This window comes from Diadema antillarum, unplaced genomic scaffold (assembly GCF_040938485.1).
Source record: "Diadema antillarum isolate AM-2024a unplaced genomic scaffold, OU_Dant_1.0 seq00000688_RagTag, whole genome shotgun sequence".
Taxonomy (NCBI): Eukaryota; Metazoa; Echinodermata; class Echinoidea; order Diadematoida; family Diadematidae; genus Diadema; species Diadema antillarum.
Window position 1 is genome coordinate 1254623 of NW_027271593.1, and position 26760 is coordinate 1281382.

Sequence of the window (26760 nt, forward strand, 5' to 3'; positions counted from 1 at the left end):
ACAAGTCAAACTTTCTTATTGTGAAGCCCGTGCTCGAAAGTGAAAGCTCTTGATACCAATATTATCTCATCCTACTGATACTATATACACGCTTGAACAATCTGTCGTGATGATAAACGATATTGTTCAATCATTACTTGGACGATAAAGAAATGAATACATAAAAAAGGCCTCATGTTGTTCTCATTTGTCTATCATAAAAAGCAAATGATAAGCCACAAAAACAATGATAAATGCATCAATCCGTTTATTCACAGTGATTGACATTCTGAATACGTCACTGCAGATACTGTTAATTCTCCTCAATCGAAGCCTTGCTGTTTTAATCAGACATCGTTATGAAGGCCTTCTATATATTTGACATACTTACGCATGCGCAGGGAGTGGGCCAAAAGGCGCGCACCTTGCAGTCTAGCTCTTTGTCTTTCACGTCATGAACTTGCGCACAACTTTCAAGCAAGCGGGGTTCCCACTATCACGATTGGCGCCACGATTGAGATCGTGGTCTTAATCGTGGAGCAATCGTTGTGATCTTATCAGATCGTATTAAATTGTATCATATCTTGAGGTCAATCGTTGCAATCGCATTAATCGTAGAACAATTTTGGACGGTTCAAAGATTTTCTACGATAAACACGATTAATTTTTGATCGTGATCATCGCATCATATTGTCTTGGATCGTATCAAATCTAAACGTGCTTCTTAATCGCGTTGATCGGGATCGACTTTTTCACTTTCTTTCTGTTTATTTTGCACATTTGCCCTTCTTTTACTCGCAAATCGTATATATTTTATATTCCGCGAGGTTGAATAGGGAGGGGTGGCACAATGAAATGTAAAGTAGCAACACCACTAAAACATCCACCAGAAGCAGAATGTTCCACATACCCCAAAAAGGAACTTCTGTGACTTTTGAAAGGCGACCATTGTCGTGGATGTAAGGTCACTCGTGTAAAGACCACTGTCATTATTTTTCATATAGACGTTAGTCAATAAGTGTAGCAATACCCATGCGAATAATATTGCTAAACACTTTTTTTTTGTTAAAAAGTGACATTATTTTAGGGGAGTTACCTTTCTGTTGTGTGTGTATGTCGGTTTTCTTAAACATTGTTAAATAAAACAGTAAATCAAGCCAAACCAACCAAACTATCAATACGCCATGAGATAACGACATTTTGAAATAAAAATGCATATGATAGATACTATGCGATTATGAAATCAAACACACAAGCAATGCTATCAGTTCGGCCAACTTTTTTATATTGAGCGTATAACACATATTGTGCTAGGATTCAAAAAGAGCCTATCCTCTTTTTTAGCATAAATTTCATCATAATTATTTTCTTCATGTATTTCAAAGAAAGGTGAAAAAAAAATTGTCTTGATCCTTTTTTTTCTGGAGAAGATGTTTTGTTTTTGTTTTTGTTTTTGTTTTTTGGGGGAAGGATGAGCACGTTGATTCAATAGTCTATTTATTGCTTTAGGTTAAATTAGAGGAGGGGTTGGGGCTGGCCTATATAGGTGATGATATCTATCTGATGATAACGTAATTGTCATTCGCAATACTGCAAAGGTCACGTTCTCATCATTCTCAACCAGTCAACCCTTGAAATCATCAATGGTTGTGGATATAGGCTTAATAATTCTGCAGAAGTTGAGGAAACAATGAAATCCATCGTCAGCCGGACTATGATATTCCCGTTCGGGTCCAATCGCACCTTAAATGGGGGTCACTTTGGATCCCGATTGTGAAAAATATCGTATCTTATCTCAACAGCCCGCATTGGTTCGCGGTATTCGTATTGGAACGTATCAGAACGTAGCTGCACGTACCAAATCGGAGATCCCGATCGTAATGATAGTGGTAGATCGGAAAAAATCATGGACTCAATCGGGACAATCCTATCGGATCGTATTTGAACGGGAGACCAGATCGTGATAGATCTTATTGCTTGAAATAGAACAATCGTGACCATATCGCATCCAAGCGAAGCAACACGTATTGACTCGCATAACCTCGTACCCAAACGTGAAATTTCAGACGAGTTCAACGAAACTTCCACGATCAGTTACGAATGTCCAATTGTGGCGTGATCGTACGATAGTGGGAACCCCGCTGAAAGCTTGAAAAAGTTATGGCATTTTGAAGTTTCGCAACTTTTTTCATGAGGGAGGGGGAGAACAGTTCTTGAGGAGTCAATATGAATACACAAATGGCAAAGTGCACAGGCCATCCCCTCACAACTTACCATATAGTTTGTACATAAAACTTTGAAATTCCCAGTATTTCATTCAAACGCTATTTTGCCCGAGCTTCAAACCGTCTTATAACTTACTGATCACTATTCTGAATTTAAGCACAAATAACATCATGTTTTACACTTCAATGACAGAAACACTGAATTTTCGTCATTTTGTACGCAATCAATAGAAAATTGTGAGCGTATGGCATGGTTAGCTCATTCATTTGCATATTCATATCCACTGTACAAGAAATTTGCAGAAATTAGCAAAACTTCGAAATGTCATAATTCCACATTTTTTATCCGATTTCGATAAAAATTGTTCCTTTGAACTCGTAATATTCTACTCTTTCTTATCAGCTAACTTTTATTTTGTCTGGGTTTCCCCTTGAAAATCAAACTGTGAATGTGTGACGGATTGTATATGAATTCACATTTGTGTGCTCTCACGTATGTGTGTGTGCGTGTGTGTGCAGGCGTGTGTGTGTGTGTGTGTGTGTGTGTTTTATGAAAAGAGGATAATTTGGTTCACCACTGTGATTGAAATATTGTCCTACGTCGGAATTTCTTTCTTTTTCTGTATTTACATGCATATAACCATTTTTTTAGAATGAATTCGCTAAAGTATAGACTGCACTTGAATTCAGTTTAATTCAATTCAACTTAATTCACTTTATTTTCACATCCATCAAAGAATGAAACTATATCTGAAGCAATATATGACATAAAGCACGCTTAATGCAGTAACAGTATTTGATTAATTTCAACCAAAGAACTAAGAGATACATTAAGATATACATGTCAATCGCAGAGCATACCAACATTATGATAAAGGTTAGAATAACTAAGAACATTGATGCTTCGAAGAATACAAAACAAGTAAGAAAAGTGATAGATCCATTAAAAAGGGAGGTTTGTAATACATAGAGCTCTAAAAATGAAATAAATAGGAATCATTACAAACAGTAATTACTTTGAAGTATCGAAAATAAATCGAGCAAATCTAACAACGTTCAACTTACAGGCACTATTCGATGAGCCGTGTGTACCTACCAGTAGAATGGCGAAAAGAATCTCAATGATGGTTATCATTATACTTGGTGTTAACCCCCCCCCCCCCCCGAAAAAAAAAAAAAAACAAGAGACCCAGGGTCACGCGCTCACCTGAGTATCGCAAGTTCACCTTCTATGCATTCTAGACTCTTACCTGAGAACATTGGAAACTTATTGTCGGGGTATAGCTTTGAGAGCTGGGGGCATGGTGTCCATTTACACATTCCATCACACTGGCAAAAAATACCTGCCAAGTACACTGTACTTTATAGAATGTTGGATTATGCAGCTTGGGAGGGGGGGGGGGGGGAGGGGAGGGGAAAGACTTAAAGCCCTATATCACTTTTTATTAGAACTAGAGAAAAATACTATTGAATATTCAATAATTTAGGAGGTTTGGACCCCCCCCCCCCCCCCCCCTGTGCCCCAAAGGAGAACATGATCCCCGTTCAAACACTTTGAGAACTTATCCCCATGGGAATGCTATACTTGCCAAGTTTGGTGAAAATCCATTACGTGTTTTCAGCAAGAAGATGAAAATTTAGGCCTGCATTTGGACTCCCCCTCCCAATTCCATCCCGCTTCCTTGGGTCCCAAGGGGGTGGGGGAAGGACACCCCTGATTCTCTCATGAACAAACTTGAAAAAAACAGTCATCAATATATTGACTCACTGTATTAACTTGGCTCAATCAATTCTGGTTCCAGAGAAAATCTGTAAAGATTCCTTACGGGAGGGGGAGGTGGGACCCCTGGGGGCCCCCAGGTTGGGCATGGTGGCCATTTGATGGGATTGAGATTCTACCTCCCTAGGGATGCTACGCGCCAAGTTTGGTGAAAATTCATTGTGGCATTTTCAAGAAAAAGATGAAAATGTACAATTTGGGCCCCATTAGGACCCCTCCCCACCCCTTCTCCTGGGTCCCAAGGGAGGCACCCCTGATTCCGCCATGAACAAACTTGAAACTACAGTCATCAATGTACTAATTCATATTATTAACTTAGCTCTATCACTTCAGGTTCTAGAGAAGAAGATTTTTTAAGATTCTTTAATTTTGGAGGATTTTGGCCCCTCTGGGGGCCCCCAGGTGCGGTATGGTGCCTACTTGAACAAATTGAGATCCTATTCCCCTACGGATGCTACCTGCCAAGTTTGGTGAAAATCGGTCAAGGGGTTCTCAAGAAGAAGATAAAAATGTAAAAGGTTTACGCACGACGGACGACGGACGAAGAGTGATCGCAATAACTCACTTGAGCCTTTGGCTCAGGTGAGTTTAAAAAAAAAAGAAAAAAAACTTTTAGTTCCCACTTATGAGTCTTAATAGTTAAAAAACTATATATCACATGAAACTGTCATTGATATGAGTAATAGCTGAATAGTGTACAATTAGGTTGGAGGTAATTTGAATAAATTATGAAAGCTTATATTAGTTACATGAAATCCATGATTTATTTCAATGTTAAGCAGACTGAGAACTATTGTGCCTCTTGTTCACGTTACTTGAAAGAACGATGCTTTCATGATAACGATGTAGAGTGTATTTGTATTGTAATGATTGTTGCACGACACGTGATCTGACACTTCGTCACATAGTTTCATTACGTTAGCATTGAGAAAATAAAGTAATCGTTATGTACCACGTGATGTTTCGTTATGAACTCTGCAGGGACGGTTTCTTCGTCCCCTTAAACTCATCATCTCTCCTTTTCTTCCTATATTTGCTGGTTGAGATTGCTACTATGTGAACAGATATCAATCGAGCTGATATGCCTAAATGGTATCCTGAATCTGCTCTAGTTGTTCTTAAGTATTGCATGTGACATGGTATGCATGCCTGTTGTTCTTCCAAGGAGTTAAATGAAGCCGAGAACAGATATGTCACAAGCTGTATATGGTTCGAGAAAATAATGGTACATCATGTATGAATATACTATAAAATTCATGCTGTCTATGCTCTTTAGATAACAACTTGAATGCAAATGATATCGCTGACCAGTCAATAATTGTTTACTTCCGAGCACTCTTATGCATGTGTGTGTGTGTCTGAGTGTGTGTAGTTTGTTTTTTGTTTTTTGTTTTTTGTTTTTTTGTTTTTTTTTTGGGGGGGTAGCTACATGTGTAAGTGTATGTGTCTAATGCAAACTTTATGTATTTCGGGTCACGCACCAATTTCGATTTTTTTTAATCAAACATTGCCGATTGTAAATTATGTTTATACAGTCAAGATGAGTATTTTTGCCATGTGAAATTATAGAAATCAAATAAGAATGGTTGAAATACCAAAAAAAAAAAAACATGTGAGTGTGTGAGTATGAGTGAGTGTGTGTGCAATGCTTGCCTGCATGAGAGGTTTATGTGTCTATCAAATAGAGGTTTGAATTTCTAATTTCACACATAATATATGATATACAAATTACGGAAGATCATGACTCAGACAGCATTGCGATGAAATTAGTGTCAACTAAGGTTACAGTGATTGTACACGTCATTACACACACACACACACACACACACACACACACACATATATATATATATATATGTATATATATATATATATATATAAATATATATATATATATATATATAGATATATAGTGTGATGATGCTGATACTCGTAACGTACGCCTCTGTTATCTTAGGGAAGAATTATAGTCGAGACAATGTAGATGACAAAAGATGTCGCATGAAGCCGGCTGTTACGAAGCTTTCGACCTTGGTCTTCCTCAGCTTTATTATCTGTTTATGAAATGAAATATATGTTTGTGAGCATAGCAAATCTGGAGTCTTGAACACAATATATTAAATATACAAGTTCAGCATGAGTTAATAGCTTCATAGCATACTTGGCAACATTTTTGGCAATTTGCAACACATTCAACAATGTATAACTGTAAATGAATATATAATGAGTATAAGTGCCATACAAACATATCATACAATAAAAAATATCAAACATATATAAATAAACTAAGTAATATAATTACCTGCTAAGCAGGCTTGCTGTCTTGTGGCGGGATGTGAGTGATCATGTGATATTGGGGGGAAGGTTATCACATGATCACTCACATCCCGCCACAAGACAGCCACAAGACACCCAAGTAACTCACACGTCTGCTTAGCAGGTAATTATATTACTTAGTTTATTTATGATATATTTTTTATATTTTTTATTGTATGATATGTTTGTATGCCACATATACTCACTATATATTCATTTACAGTTATACATTGTTGAATGTGTTGCAAATTGCCAAAAAATGTTACCAAGTATGCTATGAAGCTATTAACTCATGCTGAACTTGTATTTAAAATATTGTGTTCATGACTCCAGATTTGCTATGCTCACAAACATATATTTCATTTCATAAACAGATAATAAAGCTGAGGAAGACCAAGTTCGTAACAGCCGGCTTCATGCGACATATTTTGTCATCTACATTTATATATATATATATATATATATATATATATATATATATATATATATGTATATATATATGTATATGTATATGTATATGTATATATATATATATATATATATATATATATATATATATATATATATATATATATTGTATACTAGTTGTTTTATTATATTAATATCTAACCAAATGGAGAGAGGGAGAAGGAGAGACGGGCAAAGAAAAAGAGAAACAGAGATTTTATATGCAAGTACTTTTCTGGATGTAAACAGGGAAGTGAGTCAAAGTTATTTCATCTCACCTACCCTGATATTAAGAAGAAGTATTTCTTTTCATGTTGTTTTTTTTCAACTTCTCTGTACAACATATCAAGAACTTTATTATTTTGCCTCAAATAATTCATATGTATAGCTTCAACACAACCACAATAATCTTCAAATACTTAACCCATTCCTCCTCGTCATGTACAAAGGCGAATGCTAAGTAAAATTAACACATTGTGAAGGTCATGCATGAAAGAGATTTTAATAAGAGATTTAACATTACATAGAATCACTGAAAATATCATATATAACAAATAAAGAAATATATTCGGAAACAAGTATATATGCTCAGAAGGGAAAAAGTGGAAATAGCTGTCAGAATTATTGTTTCATAGAATACATCAAATGACTGAATTATCCTTTCGAAACAAGGTGAGTGGGTTGCAGCATTCTGGCATGGTTATTATGAAAACTCGGTGAAGCGCATAGAGAGGATCTTTCTCTGTGTTTACGCGTTGAAATGAATAACAATGTGTTTTCAGTATATTCTGAGCATTTGAAAATTGAGCACACGTGTATTGCATAGACTAATTTTAATGATTACTTGTTAAAGTTTACTCTTTGTATAATAGTGATATTAACCTAAGAATGACGAGATGATCTCAGGGAAAATACTCTGATGTATATCAATCAACACTAATACTGCAATTATTGTTTTCATAAGCAGCTTTTGGAAAGTCAAAAGGAAAGAAACCTTTATTGGAAGACCAATGGGAGAATTTTAGCAATGAGGCCTGTAAGCATGCAATAGGCCTACAGCTCAGTGCAAACAGGTCAATCTACACGCAAAGCAACAATGAACATTAAAGGACAATGCTAAAATAGAAACCCCAACGGAACAAATCATCGCATAAACAAAGATATATACAAGAAATCGCCACTGAAGGTACTCGGAAGGGTCGGTGACGCCCTGAACAAGAGACTGAATCTCGTGACCATTCATCGTTGGCGAAGTTTAATCGAAAACACCAGCGTAAAGCCTCTCATGGTGTTCATCTGTCAAAGTGAGTATATGATTACGTGTAAACCAGTGTACGTTCTACGTTGTTCGCAGAGGTCAAAATATTCATACTTCGACTAATAAAGATTTCTTCGCCTCTCTTTATCTAACAACTCACTACGTTTATTTGCATTTGTCGTAGTTTGTGGCATTTCAATAAATATTGTGGTTTTACATCAGTCTCTATTCAATAGTTTGTCGTTGATCATATTATCTTCAGTATTAATCACAAATATCACATAGCAACCATCATTGTTTTCATTTTTCTTTCCTAAAATGAATTATGGAACGGGGTCTACCATAATGATTCTATGATGAGTTGTCACGTCTGGTAGAACAGCGTTTTTATTTTCCACCGAGGAGTATAAAAAAGAGAGAAATGAATGATATGTACAGGCCTGTGTCTACGTGCATTTACCCATATATACAAAAACCTTTGGTTCATAGAATCTTTGATCTGGTTACGCCCATGACAAACAATAACCATGCAGGCAATATTATGAGCTAGTGTGTGTATGCCTGTATTATGTTGGTGTCTCCTCAATTCACAGCACTCCTTTGGGCTCATATCGGTAAGACCATAATGTATCTATTCATTCGAATTTTGATATGAACTCTCCTGGAGGCTCAACATACAACAAGTTTGGATCACCTTTTTTTGAAATACATTGCACAAGAAATTTTGGAAGTAGAAATATATAGGAAATACATAGGAGGCGTCACCTCCCGGAGCATACTTGGCGAGCACAATAAACAATATTCACATACGTGTATGTTACCTGTGTCTCTCTTAACACACCAGTAGGTCCTAAGACTTGATATTTTAATACTATATGTTTGTGTTTATGCATGGAGGAGAAGAAACCATGCCAACGTTTTGCGAAATTAGGAGCCCTGTCGTACAAATAAATATTTTTCAGATTCCTGCTGGCTTTGCTGAACGTTTTAGCCCCACAATAGCAAACGCATTTCGTATCGTGGTACCGTTATAGTTCCACTAACAGAGTGTGGTTGGAAATGACAAATTCAAGCATTGTCAAGTTTTCCCAAAATCCCCTTAAAAACCACATGAATCCTCCACATGGCTACAGGTTAGTCCAAGAGGTGAAAAGTGCAAAACATGACAATCCCCATTCAAGAAAAGTGCTGAAATTACTCAGTAAAACATGACAATCCCCTTGATTTTCCACAATTCTCAACAATCCACGTGCATCAACAGTTTTGCTGCAATTTCAGCAAAACTTGGTGAGTGCATCTAGGAGGGTACATCAGCAGAACAAGTTTTGCTGTAATTACAGCAAATCTCTTGTCCATCACAAATACTCAGGAAACATGATGTATGTGCAGGTCTTTCCATGGAGACCAAATTTTGCTGTAATTTCAGCAAAATTATATAGGCCTTTGGACAGATGCTGGAGTGCATATTGTAGGACCTAATCATGTTTATGTTTTTTTTTTTATTATGCATATGCCATGGTTTGTTGAAATTGACAATATTAGTATGTACATGTAAATCCTAGCCTTACTGTCAACTAAATTTGATGAATTTGTCTCATATGATGGATTTCAAACATGTTTAGGCTTCTACTCTCCATGATATAGCTGACAGAAGTAAGACAAGTCACTCATTAACTCAATTTTTTGTCTTTCATTCTATTTCCTCTTTACTCCATAAAACATATCTCAGTACATCTATCGACAGATACCAAATAATTATAAATGATATAGTAAGATTTGTGTTTATTGTTGAAATACATTTCTTTATTTCCATTTTTTTTTGGGGGGGGTGTTACAGTTTGGTACTTGATATGTGGCATTTGTAATACACATGGGAATTCATACAAGAAAAAGGAAAATGTTTTTATCAGAAAAGAAGAATACTGACAGTTGTTAAATCTAGGCAATATACATGTACATTTGCAGGCAGAACTCATCATTTCAAAAACACTACAATCATTATGGCATCTTGGATATGAATTGCTCAGATGATACAAACTTAGGATAAATAAAAGACATACACAATTTCATTGAAAATAATTTTGTCATATTGTTAACTTTTGAATAGCTTCAATGACTAACAGTTAGGCTTTATGAATAATAATTGTACAAATTTATAAAACTGTTCTGCACTTCTACACACAGTAGTCGTCACATATGTGCCAAAATTCAAGTCAAGTACTCCAAAAACACAGGGAGTTAGGTCAATCCACTCTTTTTTTGTATGATTGATACTAAAACTGCTATTGCCATGGCAACATATCTGTTCACACATACATAAATGGCATCTTGCACAACTACACCTACATTGATGACATCTTATATCCCAAATTTCAACTGAATTGCTGTAAAACTGATAGAGTAGTTTGATCAACCACAATGTATAAGATTTTATCAAAATTTGCTGTTGCCATGGCAATGCATTATGCAACACTAACAAAAAGCATTTGCACATCCTCCTTTGAAAGTGGTCACACATGCCAAATTCGGGGTCAATTACTCAAAAAATGAAAGAGTAGTTCCATCCACAACATTCTGCATTTTTTTTCTTTAATTTGCTGTTGTCATGGCAATGCACTAGGCGATCTATAACAATGAAGAAAGTGTCTTGCACATCTTCTTTTGATGGGAGTTACACATGCCACATTTGGGGTTAATTGCTCAAAAAATGAGAGTAATTCAATCAATTTTTTAATGAAAATTTGCCGTTGTCATGGCAACGCATTATGGATACTAACAAAAATGGTTCTTGTACATCTACCTTTGATTCTCCATGGGTCAAAACAGTCTAGGACCCTGTTTAATCTAAAGATATTTTGATTTTGAATTGCTGCTACAGACTTATAATAGATTGAAGTAAATTTTGTAATCAATTCTAACTCTTCATAATAAGAGACCAAGTACAGTTAGGATTTAGGGTATGGCGTTAGAAATCACTGTTTCATGTTAACAAAAAGTTTTATGTCTGGTTTCGATGACACTTGTGCAGTCTGGTAATTTTCATCTTTATTTCCTTTTTTTTTTTTTTTTGAATTTCTATTTGCGCATCCCTGTGTCTTAACCATCATAGTTATATCACCTGTCTTTAATAAGAAGGGATAGCAAAAAGTAATTACCATCACATAGATGTACACATCTTCCCCAGAGATTGACTGGTGATACAATGAGACACGAGTCCATTGTATTCCTATCTGTGCAGCAGACCCAGTTTGGCACATGCTTCAAATATTTTTGAGTGGCAGCATCGAACATCTGGCAAAGGATATAAAATGGTTGTGACTCCATTCTTTTTAACCTCCTTGGATTTATAAATCACACTTTGTTTCATTCTGTGATAAGGCAAATATTATAAGGACAAGTCCTCCTTCATGTACATAAGGATTGAGAGAATGCAGCAATATTAGTAGAACACAAAGTTTGAGGAAAATCAGACAATCCGTTTAAAAGTTATGAAATTTTTTAAGTATCTGCGCAGTCACTGCTGGATGTGAAGACTGCTACAGTGTATGATGTCACTTGCATACAACGATTGAAGGAAAATAAAAAAGAGAATTTCACAAAACTTGACTTTTTGAATAAAGTGTGCATTTCTTCGACCTGCTACTAAAGTATGTTAAGGGTAATATCATTCCCCCTATCTTCTGAAAGAGAGAAGTTGAGTGTTCTTGTGTTATGCAAGAAAAATGGGAATATGTTGAATTTTCTTTATTCTTTCTGTTTATCGTTGTACACATGTGACATCACAAGCTATCGTTTTTTCATCCAGCTGTGGCTGAGCAGAAACTTCAAAATTCATTACTTTTGAACAGATTGTGCGATTTTCCTCCAACTCTCACTGATATGTTCTACTTATTTCATTTTGCTGCATTCACTCAACCCACATGTCCATGAAGGTGAACTTGTCCTTTAAGCTACAGTTATAGATTTTTTAACTCTGATGTTATAATGATCTGTACTGCCCTAAATCATGTGGCACACTAGTATGCATTCTATGATAACTGATACATCTGTTAAACAACCAGATACTTGAAGGTGCGACCATTATGCCCCCGGATTTCCATCAAACTTTGGACTGATGCTGCTTGTTGGTGATGTTGCGTGAAGCTGGAATCCATCAAACTGATACCCTAGAAATGAAATGAACAAATGAGAAGATTTAAAATTTGTACGGAGGAGAGTTCTACAAAAACTGCAGCATGTATTCTTTTACAAAGCAACAGTGTGCTGCTCTATAAAGCTTACAATAATGTACTGCAATACATTTTTATTTTAATTTTCATTTCCATTTCTTCCCTCAAAGCTTAACATTGCTCTGATGCCAGAGACTAAGCAAAGTTGTAAACAAACAAAATACAGAATGCTTGCTTCTTAGATTCCTAATTGTATGTCTCAGAAGTTTTCTACAAGTATCCTTAATTACAATATTATTTCTATTCAAATCTTTAAGTCCTACACAATAATGGTAAGTCTACCACATATCACATATGGTGCCTTGTTACACTGTTTTATAACATTTGCTATTAAGCAGGAATTCCATTCCAGGTTATCAGAGCTTGTAAACCTAGCAAAGGATGTAGATGAAAAACTAGCAGAGTTTAACATTCACATTTTTAATAGTTTGCAAATGATTGCAAAACCTAAGCAGGGGATTGAAGGTGTTGTGAAATATTTTTGGGTGTCATTTTTAGTTTTTTGATTTAAAATAAAACAACAAAAAGGGGACAATTTCTTGTGCATTTGCACATTTGTTCGTGATCTGCTCATAATTTGCTCTGAAAAAGGGTTTTAAAGCCTCGTCATATGTGTACATATGTGTACCTTCACAAGACGTGCATAATGCTCTGGAAATCTTTGTGAACTTCCATATGGAACTCCTCAGTTTGTAGAATATCTCGTGTATGTTAATAGCAAAATCTGTGAAGTTTTTTCTGATCAATTACAACATATCTGCAAATTATTTGCATACCTTTTGAGGCATTATTACCTCCGCTTAGGGAAGAGGTTATGATGTCATTACCATTGGTTTGTTTGTTACGTAGTTAGTTTGTCCATGCGCAAAATAACTCAAAAAGTAGTTAACGGATTGGGATTGGGATTGGGATTAACGGATTAACTTGCAGGAAAGGTTGAGGACGACACAAGTAATAAACAATTAACTTTTTGTAGTGATCCAAGAAATTTGGGGGAATTTGTAAAGGATTTTTGATATTTTGGCAGGAAGGGTCAATGAACTTGGGAGTTCGGGCTGCGCGTATGTGTGAGGTTTGCATGCAGGCACTTAAGTGCGTGCTCTAATCTCTGCTATGGCGAGGCGCGCCGTGCATCTGAGGGTTTAAGACGTTACAAATGCTTCTATATTGTGAAATTGGGCGATTTTTCAGTGGCTGGAAATCACTAGTCTCTATGGAAGAGCAAGATCACGGTGGAAAGCAGCTGCTTGATGGAGGTCTGCGCTCTCAGAGTGCTTCTACTTACAAATGTTTAGCTGTGTGTTACTCGTGACGAGAATTATTTTCAGCGCCATTGTCGCAACAAGTAAAAAAAAGAAAGCGAAAATTCTATAATGTTGGACTTTGCCATTTTTGACATTTACATCCTTTGCAAATGATTCACATGCTCAGTAAAATCAGCCTGTATAGTATAAGAGTAAAAACTTGGGAGGACAACAGTGAAAATTTTTTATCACAATTGGATGAATAGTGAAATAGGGAAGTTATGAAATTGTGAAGTTTTGCTAATTTTTGCAGAACAGTTTTTATAAATTTTCATACATGTATTTGACATGAATATGCAAATGAGTGAGCTGATGTTGTCATAACCTTACAATTCTCTATTGATCATGTCCAAAGAAATGATAAGATTCAATTTTCTGTTATTGAAGTGATGTTATTCCTGGTTAAATAACTTCAATGATCAAGTCAATCTATCAGGATTTTAGACTGATGCATGTTTGCCTTTGAATGAATAACTGAAAATTCAAAGTTTGAATTATATGGCAAGTTGTGGGGGTATGGCAACATCACTTCATTGCTTGCATATTATTGACTGTTCAAGAACTTTAACCCTACACCCACCTGGTTTTTTGAGGAACTTAAATCCATCGGGGGGGGGGGGGGGGGGGAACTTTTTGGCCCCACTTCAGATCTCAGTTGTGGATCATGTGATCCTCGCGAAAATTTGCACTTAGGTAGAGGCCAATGTAATCTACAATACTGTATAGTTCGATTTTTCACATTTTGATTCATGTATTTTATATTTTAATAAATGCTAATTCATGCATTTTTTTTGCACATAAATAAAAAATTTTAGGTGAACATACTATTTTCAATATCCTTGACAATAATATTGAAGCAAAAATTTGGCTTAATAATTACTTCTTTTGAATTTTGTTGTTTATTGAATGTCTAATGTATTTCTTTGTTGTTGTTTTTTGTCAAAATTTGTCGCAGAAACTTTTTAAAGCATTATCAGCCTAAAATAAATTTTTATCAGCCATTGAAAGTAAAAATATTTATTTTTGTATGAATTAAATGCAAAAACACAATCTACATTGGATTTGTACACAAAAACATGTTTTTGAGCAATTTTGGGGTCAACAAGTATTTTTCAAAGGGGCATACGGGTGGCTTCAAAACGGTATGTCCGAGAGTGACAAATTTGGTCTCAAAAGTTATGTGATACTTGAAAGTAAAAAGTTATAAAATGTCGCAGTGAGAGCATCATGCGTTGCGGAATGATCATGCAAAACGTCAAGGGGGGCCAAAATGCCTCCCCCGGTGGGAATAGGATTAAAATGCCATTCATTCCATATTTTCATTTCATTTTGACAAAAAAAAAAATCAATGTTATGCTAAATAAATTGTACTCTTTTATTACCCAATTAAGATTTTCTGGTGAAAGTTTGGGTCATGTGGTCAAAGGTCAAAGGTCAAAAGGTCAGGGTCAAATACATACAATTTCACTATTTCCACCATATCTATTGAATGCCTGAAGATATTTTCTTGAAACTTAGTGTATACACGTATTACCCAATTAAGATTCTCTGGTGAAGGTTTGGGTCATGAGGTCAAAGGTCAAAGGTCAAAAGGTCAAGTAAAAATATTAAAACTTCTTTTTTTCTCTGTACCTTGGAAAATTGTTCAAAGTATCTTCATGGAACATAGTATATACATGTACTGACTGGAATTGATTATCTAGAGGATGTAGGGTTCATGGGGTCAAAGGTCAGGGGTCAAAGGTCAAGTGCAACACTTCAAAATTTTACTATTTCCCTCATATTTATGCAATGCCAGCAGGGTTAGTTTTTTTTTTACACTTGGTGTATGCATGTGTAACCTAATAGAAATTCTCTGGAAAGTTTTTTTTTCTTCTTTCAAACTGCATTTCAACTGCATTTCTGTGTAATAGACTACAGTAGCACTCTTTATCAATGCACTGGAAATGCAGATCTTCATCATTATCCATTCAATTCATTTGACTTCATCCCCCCCCCCCCCCAAATACTTTTGACTGGAGAAAAACTGAGTCAAGGAGACAAATATAATCTAACTTCATTTAAGTGCTGAAAGTGATATGCTCCATCATTGAGGCTTGTGCACACTATATATTTCCAATTCATTCATAAATTCATACAAGTTCATTACTCAACCTGGAAATTGAATGGATATGAACACATTACATTGTAATTCAATAACAAATTTAACTAAAGAAGCACTCTGAGAGTGTAGACCTCCACCAAGCATGCAGCTCTTTTCCATCACTGATCTTGTTCTTCCATAGAGATAACTGGGGCCTGTTGCATAAAAGTTACAATGATGATAACTTTACCATACAATGGTAACTTCCATGGAATTCTTGATTGTGATTGGCTGTTGAGTATTGTTGCCATGGTGGTTACCATTGGATGGCAAAGTTGTCACCATTGTAACTTTTATGCAACGGGCCCCCGATTTCTATCCATACATACTCATAGCATGCTGATTAAGTGTTTATAGTATGCTAAAAGTCGCCTGATTTAACAGTAGAGAGCTTTAGATTTTAGACACGCTGACGTTCAGAGGAGAAAAAATATGTTCTGAGCGTGCGCAGGAGCGCACGTCAAGTCGATCTATTTTTAGCTTGCGTCCCTGAGTTTTTCACCAAGCGTACTGATGGGCTATTTTTACGTCCGCACAGTTTGTAACGTAGAGAGCTACTTCATGCACTGATCATATGGGGGCCCGATTTTATTATTTTACTATTCAGCATGACGCAGGGGAGAGGAGAACGTCCAGTGCAAGCGTCGTCTCAAACGTCCGCGCGTCAAAATTTAAAGCTCCCTAAACATAGAAGCTTTTGTAACGTCTTAAACCCTCAGATGCGCGGCACGCCTCGCCCTAGCAGAAACTAGAGCACGCGCTTTAGTGCACGCATGCAAACCTCAAATACGCGCAGCCTGAACTCCCAAGTTCATTGTACCCTACCTGCCAAAATATCAAAATCCTTCATAAATTTCCCAAAATTCTCGGATCACTACCAAAAGTTAATCGTTTGTTACTTGTGTCATTCTCAACCTTTCCTGCAAGTTTCATCCAAATCAAAACTACTTTTTGAGTTATTTTGCACACGGACAAACTAACGAACTAACTAACTAACTAACTAACAAACAAACCAACGGTAACGAAAACATAACCTCCCCCCTTGGTGGAGGTACATGTACATTGTAACAAGGTACAATTTACAATGTGTGTGATTCTGCATGCAACAAAACTATAGTTCAAAGGGGTATGCAAAAAGTAAAATGTCAGCTAACAACATTAACATTCTTGCTTCATTCAGATAGAAATACTGTTGCCTGACACTGATAAAAGCAATTACACATTTATCATTCACTATTACTGTGGTCTCACCTGATGGGCCTTTGCAGTTTGAGCAGACAGCAGCCAAATACCTCCCCACATAGCATGTTCAGTACTATGAAGCATTCCAGAAAGTTTGGTCTTGTTCCATGAGCTAATGAAAGAGAGCTGAATATACACTGTACATCTATATGGAAGGAGACTGGTGTTTGCACAATCAGGGCTAAATCAAACTTCCCTCCTGCCTCAGCTATTGTCCTTGAAGTTGGCAAGTTTGTTTGATTTTGGCTTAAACTGCACAGAATGAACCTGACTGTACTTGCTAAGACTGATGTACAACGAAAATGAAAACAGCATATTCATGGAGTAGCTATATTCACAACATGTAGCCATCATTTTTTTTTTACTTCCCATGCAGCATTGTGCAACACAGGAATTTAAGAGCTCTTTGAGCGCAGTAGAATATATAGACATAGTTTCTGCGCTTAATAAATGATTTATTATTATCACTATTATTATTATCATCAAAAGTACCTGTAGGCATCTGGTATGATTGCTTCACAAACTGGTCCATTTGAAGGCAACAGTGCAAAATATAGCATGCACACATTATGTCATTCAACTAGTCATCGTGGAATATTATTATTATCGCTGGAGATGATTGAAATCTTATGTAACAACTGAACTGCAGTCAAACCAATCAGAAAAGAATGTTTGTGATGTAGAAATAAAAGCCTGTAGATATTTGCTTAATGTACATAGTTTAGACTCATATTTCTCACAGTAAGTAAAGACTTTTCCCAGTGGAGTCTATAAAAAAATATGTGTTTATCTACCATGACATATACAAGAAAATGACCATAATTATGATATGGTTGGTGCTAAGGTAAGCTTTCAGATATTAATAAGGAATATTATCCATGACCACACTAATAATGATCAAGCAATTTGAATTTCAAGCTATGTAAATCATCTTAAGTCATGTTTTCTCATTATATACCTGTGTATGTACTCATGTCAGCACGTTTTTACGTCTTGACAGCAGGCCTTAGTTGGGTATAGTTTGGGGGAATTTATACATAATCAACTAATTCTTTTGATAAAAGACAAGCTTATAGACATGTTATCTTGATATCTTTTGAGCCAAATCTATGGGCACTTTCACAGTAAACACTAGTACTGCGGGGATGTCCCTTTATTTTCCACAATGCATTGCCCCAATATCATACAAACTTTTTGTAGAACGCTTGAATGAGAGATAACTTTGTCCCAAAATTGCTTCAAAGAAGCAATGGAGTAAAATTTTTGCCAATAAAATAAAGATGTTTGGCGTAACACATGCAGATACATATGAAGGTCAAATAATGAATGCTCATTGAAACTTTGCTGTTGCAGAGCTACCACGTCTCACGCATTGTGAGTGAGAGTCAAGCATTTCGGGTCTGTCTCACAGTATCTCACGCATGACACCCATTTTTCTCACGCATTGGGAGCATAGCTTAAAGGATTAAAGTGAGAGCTGCTATTGAAGGCATATTTACCTTTTGTATTTCAAAATAAGTAAAAAACAGTTACTTAAGTATGGACCAGCTAAAAATTGAGAAAGCTCCCTACCGTTGGAGGGCGGACATCACTCCCCTTCAACACCCTCCCCTTGCTCAGTCGCTTCGCTCCCCCACTCAAGCACATGCGCGCTTCCCCGAGATGCGGAGTCATAAAAATCTCACTCATAATTTTTTTTTTTTTTAAACTTGGCATCTATGCTGTTGTTCAACTGAATAGCCTATCATTGGTTAGAAAAGATAGCAGCCCTACTTTTCTATTGAAAGTTGCATTTTGTAGCTGAAGTTTTCACAGTATAGTGTACAGTGTATGCAACATCGACCAACAAAAATGCTATGAAAAATAGTTTTGTATGTCCAAGGTAATTTTGTTAATAGAAATGCTATAAAACACAAATTTCAACATATTTTTGGAGCTGTTTAAAAATGTTCTATTCTATATTACATCAAACAAAGTTTCAAGGAGCATTTATTATTCTTTTGTATATTTTTCATATATTATCCAAGTAACACTTTAGTTGGAAACTACAATGTCCTCTTGCACAAGGCAGGTGAGACACATGCCTCACCTCCCTGCTCTGTATAAAACACACACAACACAGAATGCAAGAGAGTACCCTTCACTGTAACAACACTTTCCACATGTACACTTTTAATACATGTAGGCCTATCAACATACATATGAAGAAGTAGTGTTGATTGTTTGGATTAGCTGAGGCCAGGCCTTGCATTTTAGGTGTAGTTGCTTCAACAGGAAAATGTTTGCATCCTTATAGGGATTGTTTGTGGAGGAGCTAATCCCTGTGTAACTACACAGTAGGCCTTTCTACTTGAACTTGGATGAAGACTGTGCAAGTTGAACTTGGTAGTCAAATGCATAGCAGCCAAACTGGGCAGACTACACTTTGTAGTACAATCCTGTTCCCACATAGCTATTGGTTATGTGGAGTTGTGACTTTGAAGACAAATTTACTGGAGAAAATACCACATTCTTGCCTGCCAAAATTGACAGTGAAGTACTGGTTGACTAATAATGTGGCAGTACATCATGCCTGCATTAGAAGATACGTGGATGGGAATCTGTATACTTCGTTTTCTTTGAGATGTATGCCACTCAACAAGACTTATTGCTACTCATCAATTAACCAGTATACTATGGCAATACTGTATTGCTGACGAAGAAGATATTATGGTGACATGGAAGTCGTCAGTTGTACAGTTCATCTCATTCACACAGAATGAGCATGAACAGTTTGTACAATGGTGTCAAGAGCAGGATGGGACTTTAGAGGAACCATGGCTAATGGTGTTTCACTGGATGATACTGGAATGATACTTTCATCAGACTGGCAGTAAAACATTGTAAAGAATTTCCAAATGCAAAGGTGTGAAATTTCTGTTGGATTCTGGAATTGAGTGTTAGATCCAAAAAGGTGGTGGTTATGACTTGGCGACATGAATACTGGCAGATCTGATATGGAATTAAAGAAGCGGTCCCATAACATCTAGTGGACAAACTATCTTGCTGATCATGTGCATTGTGATCATCTGGAATATAAATATTGTGACCTACGGTATAGACCTTTGAGAACATGAACAAGTGTAGGCAGAACTGAAATTTAAAATAGCTCTTCCAGGAACACATGTATTTCAACTTCTTGAAATGAGTGTCCAATATCCTCTAATGATTTGATGTAATTGTGATTGCAACCTTTTCTGTTTCTTGCATTCTTTTGTTATGCAGTTAAGTCAGACAATTAAGCTTAAAGGACACCACACACTTCATGCCTTTGCCACAATTTACCGGTTAACACAATGTCATCAATGTCACAATGCCACAATGTTTGATTGTAGTATGCATTATTGAGTCTGCAACAAGTCATGAACCGGCTCGCCTCTCTAGTTGTGTGACTGGTCTGATTGTGTACAACGTGCAGGTAGATCACATCAGTAAAAGTTTGAGGAAAATCGGGCAATCAATGCAAAAGTTACGAATTTTTAAAGTTTTGGTGTTGGAACCGCTGGATGAGGAGTCTACTAGAGGCTATGTCATGTGTGGACAACAATAAAGAAAATATAAAGGGAATTACACAAAAACTCACTTTTCTAGCATAATAAAAGAGTACTTGACTAAACGCTTTCAGGAAGCAGGGGAGAATAATTACTACCCTTAATATAATGTATTGACACGCTTTAATATATCAGTATCAGGTTGATAGAATTTAAGTAATTTTCATGAGAAATGACTTATTGTGGAATTCCCTTTACAGTTTCTTTATATTATTGTCCACGCATGACATCATACCCTCTAGTAGTCTCCTCATCCAGGGGTTCCAACACCAAAAATTGTAAAAACTCATCACTCTCACCAGATTTTCTGATTTTCCTCAAGCTTTCACTGATGTGTTCTACAAACTTGTGTTGCTGCTTTCACTCAATCCACATTTCTCGTTGGCTTTTGGTTTCCTTTAAGTCTCTTTTCATACATTCAGGAGTCTTTTCCAAGTAAAATTATTTTCAACACATAAATGACCACACAAAAAAAGTGTGCATGGAAAGACCCCCACCTGCATGGTGTTCACTGTGCATCTACAACGGTCCAACAGATTTGCTGTAATTACAGCAAAACTTGTTCTGCTGATTTCAGTACTCCAGAAGTAAGTACCCTCCTAGATGCACTTACCAAATTTTGCTGAAATTACAGCAAACGTGTTGATGCAAATGGAGTGTTGAGAATTGTGGAAAATCAAGGGGATTGTCATGTTTTGCTGTGTAATTTCAGCACTTTTTACCTCTTGGACTAAACTGTGGCCACGTGGAGGATTCATGTGGTTTTTAAGGGAATTTTGGGAAAACTTGACAATGCTTGAATTTGTCATTTCCAACCACACTCTGTTCACTATACCTGGCACACTAGTATTATGCATGTTCAGTACATTTTGTCATTTCTTCTTAAACAAGTTTGTGCATAGCAGTGTCATGTTCGTTTCCTAGGTTACAATCACTGGTTCTTTCTTTTTCCATAAGTTCTACTTTTGCTTGTAGTTTACCGCATTTATAAATGCACTTCTGTGAACCCTTCGTGTATAGTACACTATAGTAATCAAAAAACTCAATGGAAATCTTCTTTATCAAGAGAGGAATCTTTTTCATCCATATTGTCCTATAAATAGTATCTATGCCATTGGCCCTGTTTTTAATCATCTAAAATTCGATAGGTATTCTAAATGCCCTTTCATGGTGCTTCCACTTCGTTTGGTCCATGAATCGTGTCAATTTTTTGTATTTCCCAAAAGAAGCATTTTTTTTTTCTCTGACTCATGTTCTGACGTTTCATGGAAATAAAAGTTTAGGTCTAACGATATAAAATATTCGTCATGGAATCTGACGGAGGGGGAAAAAATAATCGTGTTTAAATCAGAATAGAAGCATTAATCCAATGAAAAGCGAAATCCAGTATAATTTGTTGTGACATTTTGAATAGAGTACACTCAAAGAGATATAGGTTCGAATTTGCCCCTTTACCAATGGCAGTCGTAAAGGGGCAATTAAAGTTAGCACTAAGCACCAGTGATTCGCAGGCTTACTCTTTCCAAGGGTGGTCTTATCGCGACTTCCCACGGCCTTAGTTATACTAGAACCCGCGAGGTAGTCCTAGAGGCTTTGAAGCCCTTTGTTACGGATGTTTCTAAGTTTGGCTTGCATAGCCTCCGGTCAGGTGGAGCATCCTCAGCTAGCAACAATCGCGTACCTTCATTCCTGATTTCTCAGCATGGCCGTTGGAGTTCGGACAAAGCTATGGACTCTTACATCAAGTCAGACGCCCTTTCTAACCTCCTCCCTTCTCAGTCTCTAGGCATTTAATCTTATAGTATTAATACTTTATCTTGTCATACCGCCTAACGTTTCTCTTGCTATATAAATTATGTTTGTGTTATGTCCACCTTCGCAATGCTCATGCCCGAATTACAACGGTGAATAAGTAAACAGCGAGCTAATAATCATGCTCAGCTCTGACCAACACGTTCAATCTTTTGTCACTGTTTGTTATTTGCCTGTGCTTGTTCTAACCTGAGGTAGATAAAGAAAAGAAATTAACATTCTGACGTTGTATCGCATAGAAAGAAAGTTCACTTTCTTGTGATCTACACTGAAGAGCGCCCTCCCACGGATCAATCGAGTAGTGGAGATACAGTTGATACAAGTATCAACACAAGCCAACGGAAAATTGAGTATATGAATATAAGAACGACCCAAGTCCATGGAAGACCATTTCGAGTAAAGTAAAAAAAAAAACTTCATATCTTTTTTGTTTGTCCATTTATATTCTATTTAACTGTGATGGGAAGGCAACATTGTATATACAATTTAGAACATATATTATTATGACAATTAACATTAACATTAATTGTGGAGAGGCCATTTTGTGTGATGGACTTGGGTCGTTCTTTGATTCATATGGACTTGGGTCGTTCTTTGATTCATATACATGATATTCTGCTATAGAGATGAGAGAAGGACGAGAGAGGGCGCTATAATATGAATGTAAGAATGACCCAAGTCCTTCATTCTTACATTCATATAAGATTTAACTCATTTATTTCAGGCACTCCCGAGGGTAATTAGGATTTATCATTTATACACAAGATGAGTCCATGCATAAGCTACAATTTCCCATGTCAAACTGAATTTGGCCAAAAATTGGACTTCGGTCGTTCTTATATTCATATACTCAATTATACGCTCTTATTTTTTTTATTTCATGAAATTTCTTGTTCTCGCAGCTTACTGCTCTTATCGTGATATAACTTTTCCAGTTATGTAGACGCTGCCAGTCATATCAAAAACTCCTAGTCGTCAAAACTATTGTACTATTTTTTTTTAAAAATCTTGTATATACAGTAGTTATCTTTCTTTCATTGCACTGCTGTGATTGTTACAGCTGTAACTATTATTGTGTTAATCATTTTGATGATGGAGTCATGCAAGATTATAAGGTTACTAGCTGTTCTATTTGACAGCAGCTGAAATGTGGCTGATTCACAGCTTAGGATCACGTGTCAAGTAGGTCTATGAGTTGTGTTCATAGGCTTGAATTGACTGTATAAGAACAAGTAGAGTTTACATCATTTCAATGTTAAGCGTGTATGAAGACCGCTGAGTAGTCTGCAAAGGAAGTCACAATCGAGTTTACACTGTCGTCAATATCGCTTTAGTTTTTTCCAAGAGATTGAATTAAATTCATGCAGTAAAGTGTAGTCCCCTGATTACGTATTAGAGTAAGAGAGTTTATATAGATTTGGGTATGTTTTCATGCAGGAGTTCTCTCCTTTTTTTTCTATTTTATTCTTTCTCACATGTGCACACACATAGACATACACTTTTGAAAATACTTTTTTCTCGCACTATAGGGGTGCTTTTCACTATCAAATCTCCCCATGCTGTAAATTCTAACGCAGGAATAAAATACTGAACCAATGCTAAAGTCTTTGTTAAACCTTTACACTCCGTTGAACAAAATCTTGTTTTGTCTTGACACTCCGATATAGGGTGTGGACTAGACTGACGAACATAAACAGAATATGATAAACAGAATAAAGACATCCGTATAATCTGAAATGCTTTTGTAAGTATTATCAAACACAATCAGGAATACCCGATTCTTTAATATTTCACATGGTTCATGATATAACGATGTTGTAATGTGGTTACCGTTACTCACTAGTATGCGGTTGTCACCAATTGTATAATTATGAATTCAATTATCTATCTCTCAAACGTTAATGTTGACATCAGTATGTGCCTTGTACAGTCTTGTGTGAATTGCTATACATTGTACATAACGCCATGCAAGAGTAAGTAAAACGAGAACTATACTGTTTCGCGCTCACACTATAGTTTGAAAATAGATACTTTGAGATGTAAAGAGTATTGAATAATAATTATTGTAATGATTGTTGCGTGACGTAATGAAGCTTCGTCATATCATTTCTTTACATTAACAGATTAACATTGAGTAAATAATGTAATCGTGATGAACCACCGTTAGTTACTCTACAGGCAAGGTTCCTTCGTCTTCTTCGCTCTTTTTTTTTTTCTTCCTCGTTTTTGGTTTGGATTCTTATAATGTGCCAATCAACCAATTGAGTTATTATGTCAGTACCTAGTATCCTTTCCCTGCTCAATCTTGTCTTTAGCATGTGACATAATTATATTATATTGGATGGCTATGAATGGGATACCAGGGAATATTGCACGAGTTAGGGCCAATATTGCACGAATCGAAGATGAGTGCAATATTGACCCTAACAAGTGCAATATTCCCTGGTATTCCATGAATCAAGGCCATCCAATATAATTATTATCATCTATCAAGCAGAGCAAGCATAAACTGCACAAAATTACCCGGCTTCTACTCGTCTTGGAAGTTGACTCTGCAGTCACATCCCAGCGCTGAAAAGGGGAAGCCCCTAAAACTGCGTATGAAACAAACAACTAGCAAAATGTTTGCGCGCTTGTGAATTGTAACAAAATCGAACAAAATGACGCGCACTAGTAGCGAGCGTTTGCGCATTCAGCAAGCGCTCGTGCAATAGACGAGACGGAATTGAATATGGTGTGATCTTGAACGGCAAGTAACAACGGTAGCCTATGGTGAATTAATACGTTGGCCTATGGGTTTCGTTCAACATGCTCTGATATTGAACGGTAAAAATTGAGCGGACTACAATACGCGTTTTTAATGCGCCGCTAAAACGTCCTATATAGATGATAATATGTATGATTGCTGTTCTTCAGTATGGAATCCAGCGACGTCCAAACAGGAATGTCACCAGTTGTTTGTATATAAGGTACAAGGAAAATATTGTACGTCATGTTTATGAGTAAGCCTATATGATAATTAGTCTTAATTCATAAAATTTGTTGAAACGTTAACTTCCCCCACTGTGAATGGGAAAGGCACTGACACCACAATACTCTTACGTCTAATTGAATTCCTTCAAGCACTGGAGGTAATTCAATGGCATAAAACCCTGACAACACTTTGATTGTAAATGAAATACACGCTGGAAGATATTTATGTAATTTTCGCTTATAAGTATTTGTGATCACAATAATATAGGGCGCGATCACAATATGGGGCGATGTATTAACTCTCAAAACTTCCCAACTGATCTGCAGATGAAATTAATATGTATATTTTACTGTAATGTAAGACCCCTAGCTCTTACTTAAGAGATTCAACTGCTTAGCTCTTACCGCTCTTAGATGATATTTTGTGAACAATGCAATTTCGTATTTAGACCGAATTAAGAATAAGTATGAAAACAAAAATGTAAGCAGAACACTTGACTTTTGTGATCAATGTGGGACAAATTTGATATAGGTAAACAGACAATAAATGTTGCACTGTTCGCAAAGGTATACTTTTATCTAAGAGTTAGACTTTACACGGTGTTGTTATCGTAACATATTTCTGTACTATTTTTTGTAATGTGTCGCACCAAATGATTCCGATTTCTGAACGAAAGGGAGATGATGGTGTACGTAAACCACGTTCCCTGCTGCTTTACGACCCTTTTCATTAAAAATGAGAACTGATATGGAATAGTAAAAAATGTAAAACTAAGCAGAATATCAGCAGCACTGCATGGATATTTCAAATGAAAAAAAAAGTATCTAAAAAGATGCATTTTAGTATTCAGTGTTTTTACTATTCATTTGGTGAGACAATAATGACACAACATTCAAAAGCGCAAAGTTTGGAAATCTAGGAGGAACAACAGATGCACAACAGTCACCACACGTCACTTTGATATCGTCATATCATGTTTTATTATGTCGTTTTTTGTTGTTTTTTTTTCTAAGTGAACCTTATTACGCATCATGAAAGTGGGTTTGTTTCATTACATTGCTGTATTACGTAATAGGAATACCCTTATCGATTTTTATGATTATAATTGTGCAGTACTTCAAAAGTGTTGAAACATCCAAAATTAAAGGTCTTACATTCGCCATAGTTTAAAGGGAGAACCAGTCAAACTTCCATAATGTGGAGCCCGTGTTCGAAAGTTAAAGAAACTGTACAGTACTGGTTGAGGTGAGAATTCAGGTTTGGAACATTTGTAGTGAGATGATGAGAAACCTCTCATGAAATATGAAAGAGCATGTGACTTCAACCGTGCCTTGCTTTTACCTTGTTTTTAGATATCTCAGGCCTTTTAAAACCAAATTTCATCAAATGAATTTCAGATTTCATTTTGAATTGTATGTTCTTTAACATTTCATAAGTGGTAATGATGATGACGTATATAAA